We start from the raw sequence: 5,418 nt of genomic DNA on the forward strand, positions 1-5,418 counted from the left end.
TGTGTGTGTGTGTGTGTGTGTGTGTGCGTGCGTGTATTCGTGAGTGAGTATGTGCGTCTGTGTACATGTCTGTTTGTGTGGGTTCGTACATTTGAACATATTATATGCATGGGCGGCTCGTGGGTCTTAAAAGTGGGCGTGCACAATTAGGCTAAAGCAGGTTGAAGATAGTCAAGGCCATGGTAATTGAAATGTTTTCTTCATCCTACCTGTTTTAAAAAAATATATTTGAAGAAGAAGTTTTCCTTTTGTTCTTTTGCTGCAGCAAAGTGTCCATTATTCTGTTGATGACGTTGGGCATGCTGTCAATGATGTCCTTCTGGATCGACATAAACGTCAGTGCAATTTCTAGGGTTTTGCATTCTTCTCTAAATGGTGTGTTGAGTTTGTAGTTCTTTGAGATCAGAGCCGAATAAAAGCCCTGGAATATACGACATGGAGCAGATTTAAATATTTCATTGCACTGTAATACTTATAATTCTGTCTGTAACTTGATTTCATGCAAAGCAGTAATATTTCTGTAAACGATCCTAAAAGAACTGTAGGAAACGACTTTTGGTAGTCCTGAAATTTGGAGAAGTCGAAGATTGATAGTGCATTGAATTTATTTAGCTTCAAGAAACTAACTGTCAACAATTTGAGAAACTATCATGTCACAGGTCTGCTTTTGCAGCAATTTCGTTGGCGTTGTAATGCCTGCGTCTCCTGGAAGCATGTTTCTCTGTGGTCTGTTTTGTTGATAGAACACGTATACTGTTTCTAATTTCATCGACGGCTACTTTAAACGAGTCTAAAGCTTTTTAGGTTGCTATAGGCGTTGTACTTCTGTGGTAGAGGTTCCCATAAACAGCGTCAACATGCATGAACACTTTGTTGAAAAAGAGGAAAAAGATGAAAAATGTTTCGCTCTTTAGTACATTCAGGATACCATCGTGGATTGAATTATCGTCCCACTGCTCAGACTGAATTTCTGCAAGACAAAGCTGGGTCTCTCATTTTGCAAATGAAGACTGTGCTAATTAGTCGAGACTGTAAATTCCACCTTGTTTCAGACTGCCATGGAATATTCTGGTGACAAACACGTCTGAGAACGCCAATGCATTTTGTTGAGTGGGCCAAAAATGTCGAAGAGCCTGACTTGCGTTAGCGGAAAATACCTCTGTTCCCCGACAAATCATCCTATTCATGACCGCGAAGGGCGAGTTCGTGAGCTTCACAGGACAAAATACACCCTATAACCCTACACAATACGTGCCTGTTCTTTCTCACCAGCTCGTTAGTGTGAGACGTTGCAATGCGATGACCAGCGACTAGCTGCGCTGCTATGTCTACTTGTCTGAAAGTATGATACTTAACGGCATTGTTTACGTGCGCTCTTGATGGCCCGTGACTTTAATGCGTTGTTTCACATGGACACGATCAGTAACAGTAAAACCTGTCTTAGACTATTATTTGTACTTGGAGCACATTGAGATTGTGCCGCCTTATTATTATTTATGAACTACGAAACTCGGTCAAAACGTCACCGTTGTTTGGGTCGGCCAATAGAGCATTTTCCGAGACAGATTACACTACTGAACATGCTATTTTTTAATTGGGTGAAGCACAAGGACTTGATACGGTATAGTAGATGCTGTAGAGTTGTAGATGTTGTAATGAACGAATAGTCTCCGGAGAGGAACTTGTACGGAAAACTGGTTGGATGGTGGAAAGTATTGTCTCTTTGTGGGTGTTGGGCGCATTAAAATTTTTGGGCGGCCACGATTTTATGCGTTCATATTCGTGTCTCTGATTTTGTGTATTACTCTTTATTGATGTATACAGGTGTTAAAAAATCTTCTTCATGTACAACCGTTTCACAATTTTGCTGTTCAAATTAATTTGACAATAATATTATACACGATTCTATCTTCTACAACCTGCAGCTGACACCACTGCAAGCCACAGCTCACCATTAGACAAATTACCATATTTCTCTTAAGCATGTCGTACAAAGGACGCGTCTCGGAGTCTCCGGCACAGCAGTGCATATTGATTTCTTTAATGGAAAAATGTAATCGAGGAAAATTACCACTTTTTCGCTTATTTCAAAGACACGAAAAGATCTACGACTAATGAAAAAGAACATTCCACAGATTTCATCACAGTGGTGCGTTGATGAAAAATCTTGCAGAAATAATATTTCAGGCTTTGAGGATTTTAATTCCATTCCGCGAGATGAGGATCGGGTTACAGAGACAGGAAGTGGTTGAAAAAGAAAGTAAGAAGGGAGGAGGAGGGAGAAGTGGGATCGTCTGAGGCTGATTGGTGAGCAAGAAGTATTTTTCTATTTTTGCGCCTTTCTCTGAACGCACGGCACTCAGCCTTGAGCGTTTGAAAAAAAAAATCAACCAACAGTCTAGTCTAGCGTATCGCAATTCGTATGCGCGTCGTCTCTCAAGGTTATGTGGTGCCACTAATGAGACACAATCGATCTGGCGTAGAAGCTACGCCGCACTTTTTAATGGAACAAGACAATATTGGTTTGGCGGACTTTAGAGCACAGTAAAGACGCATCTAAGGGGTGGAATGTTTTAATCTAGTTGCTATTTTAATGTTTTTGGTGGGATTTTTGTTTTGGTTTCGGGGAGGGGGGTGTAAGAGTTTTACGGCGATTGCAAGCATTTCCATCTTCAAAATTTAAGAAAAGATATAAGATAAGATAAGATCTGCAGGCATATTGGTTGGTGTTTTCCTTCTATCACTTCCCCCTCCCCCCTCCTTTTTTTTCTTAACAGACGCTGTGCAGGAAACTAAACTTATACTGATGGTGTTAACTATCTGCACCTCCAATACCACTATATTTCCAGTACAGCATTGTTTCATGGCTTTCTGCACTCACGGGTTACCGTCTTGAATTTGATAGGCCCTTTGCTGTTACTCGCATTAGACGTTAGTTCGTTTCCCGTATTGGGCATTGAGAGTTATATTATACGAGGGGCATACCAAACGTTTTTTACCTGACCATTAAGGAATAAATGTAGAAAGCTGAAATTTGGGGTGAAAACCAACAATTATCTTCCTAGAATGCATGTAAATTTGGGGAAATTTCCCATTACGGGTTTACACCAGCGAACTGTAAGTAAATTATGGGGGTATGTTGTTTTCCAATTTCAACATAACAAAGGAGAAAATTGAACACAGGGCAGTAATGAAGCTTTTTTCTTGCAAAGCTAACACTATAGGATGTTTGTACGGAGGTGCATGCCGTATATAATGGAACTAATTGCCCATCCTATACTGTGATCAAATTTGAGAGTAAAATATTCAAATGCGGATTCATAGACATTGACGATGACCTCTGTGATGGTCGCCCAGTGACAGCAACACCAAAAGAGAATGTGTCGAAAACAAAGAAACTTGAGTTGTCTGATAGGCAGGTGACAGTCTAACGTTTGAGCATCTGTTAGATGGGTCCCATTTTTGTTGACTCCTCCTTAAAAAGTGCAAAGTGTGGATTGTTGTCAAGAATTGCTTTGTCTGTATGGAAAAGATGAAACTAAATTTTTTGACAAACTTGTAACCATGGATGAGATATGGGTCCAGCACTACAATCCTAAGTCTAAATCTCTATAAATGCAGCGGAAATTGCCCTTGTCTCCAACACCAATGAAGGCAAAGGAGCAGCCATTAAGTGGAAAAGTGATGCTGTCAAAGTTTTTTTTTTGACCAAGAAGTACAGAATTTTGAATTTTATGAAGGCCATTGGCAATTATTTAAAATTGTTATGTTATTTAGGAAAGTTGCTTTAGATTGTAAAAATATATTTACACCGAATTTTAAATATTTTAACATTTTAAGATCTAACTACTGACCCGTACCCAGCCGCACAGTGAACTGCGAATAAAACTAACTTGTGTTTCGCGCGCTCATATGACCGTATGCAGTTGCGAGCGTCGTAAAACCCCATACTAAACTAGAAAAGACCAAGAAGGAGTGAATATGACAGACTATCATGAAAATGGACATACAATCACCGGATACCATTATTCTAACCAGCTAAAACAAATTACCAAAGAAAAACGCCGAGAAAAGATCCGAAAAGGCCTTTTGCTGCTTAGAGACAACACACTTCAATAAACGATGAAGATACTGCGCTAGAAAGGGGCTATGAAATTTGGCCTCATCCACCCTATTCTCCAGATTTAGCCCGGTCCGACTTTCTTTTGAATTCCCTAAACTGAAAAATGGATTTTAAAGGAAGGCATTATGAAAGTGATGATGAGGTCAAAGAAGCGCACAAAGCTGGTTTTCAGACAAAGAGAGGGTCTTCTATTCTCAAGGTGTTTTCAAGGTCACACACCGAATGGGGAAAAAATGCATAACTGTGGGAGGAGAGTACATAGAGAAGAATTAAGGTTAGTACAGAATTTCATCTTTCTACATTTATTCCTGCATGGTCATGAAAAATTTTCCATCAAGTATAGCTTTGTGTCTGCTGGCACGCTGTAGCCATTGTCCGCCGGGTTGGCACTGACAGGCAGAGTCGGAAATGCTTGCTTCCTATAATCTAAATGGTATTGATAGGAGCGTAAAACTTCTACAATTACCTTTTAATTACTCCTAAATCCCCGCCGGACGTTTAACGACTAAACTGCTAAAATCGCACAGGGCTGTGAACACGTTGCGAAATTACCTGTTAATCGGAAGATTGGAAAATCTGGAACAAATTGCAGCAATAAACATGAGCCGAGAAATCGATAAACTACGGACAGGCCTATGATGAAGTCAGGGTCGCTCATTACCTGACTGTAGTAGAGTTTTATGACTAATGTCTTAGGAAACCAAAGTTCTTTCTCCAGAGCTCGGGAAGATTCTTCCCCTGCATTTGTGTCTCTGTCCCTTTCTCTCTCTCTCTCTTTCTGTCTCTTTCCGTCTCTGTCTTTCTGTCAGTCTCTCTTTCTCTTTCTCTCTCTCTATTTCTGTCTCTTTCCGTCTGTGTCTTTCTGTCAGTCTCTTTTTCTCTTTCTCTCTCTTTCCGTCTCTGTCTTTCTGTCAGCCCCTCTCTCTCTCTCTCTTTCTCTCTCTCTCTCTCTCTCTCTCTCTCTCTCTGTCTTTCTGTCAGTCTCTCTTTCTCTTTCTCTCTCTCTCTTTATCTCCCCCCCCCACCTTTTCTCTTTTCCCCTCTCTCTTTTTTTCTTCCTCTCTTTCCCCTTCCTTCTGTCCCTCTCCTTTACTCTTTCTCTCTCTCTCTCTCTTTGTCTTTTAGTTATCTCTCTCTGTCTCTCTCTCTTTCTCTCTCTATCTCATTTCCTCTCTCTTGTTCTTTCTCTACACTATCTATCTATTCTCATTTCCTCTCTCTTGTTCTTTCTCTACACTATCTATCTATTCTCATTTCCTCTCTCTTGTTCTTTCTCTACACTATCTATCTATTCT

This window comes from Aplysia californica, unplaced genomic scaffold (assembly GCF_000002075.1).
Source record: "Aplysia californica isolate F4 #8 unplaced genomic scaffold, AplCal3.0 scaffold00296, whole genome shotgun sequence".
In the NCBI taxonomy this organism is placed as follows: domain Eukaryota; kingdom Metazoa; phylum Mollusca; class Gastropoda; order Aplysiida; family Aplysiidae; genus Aplysia; species Aplysia californica.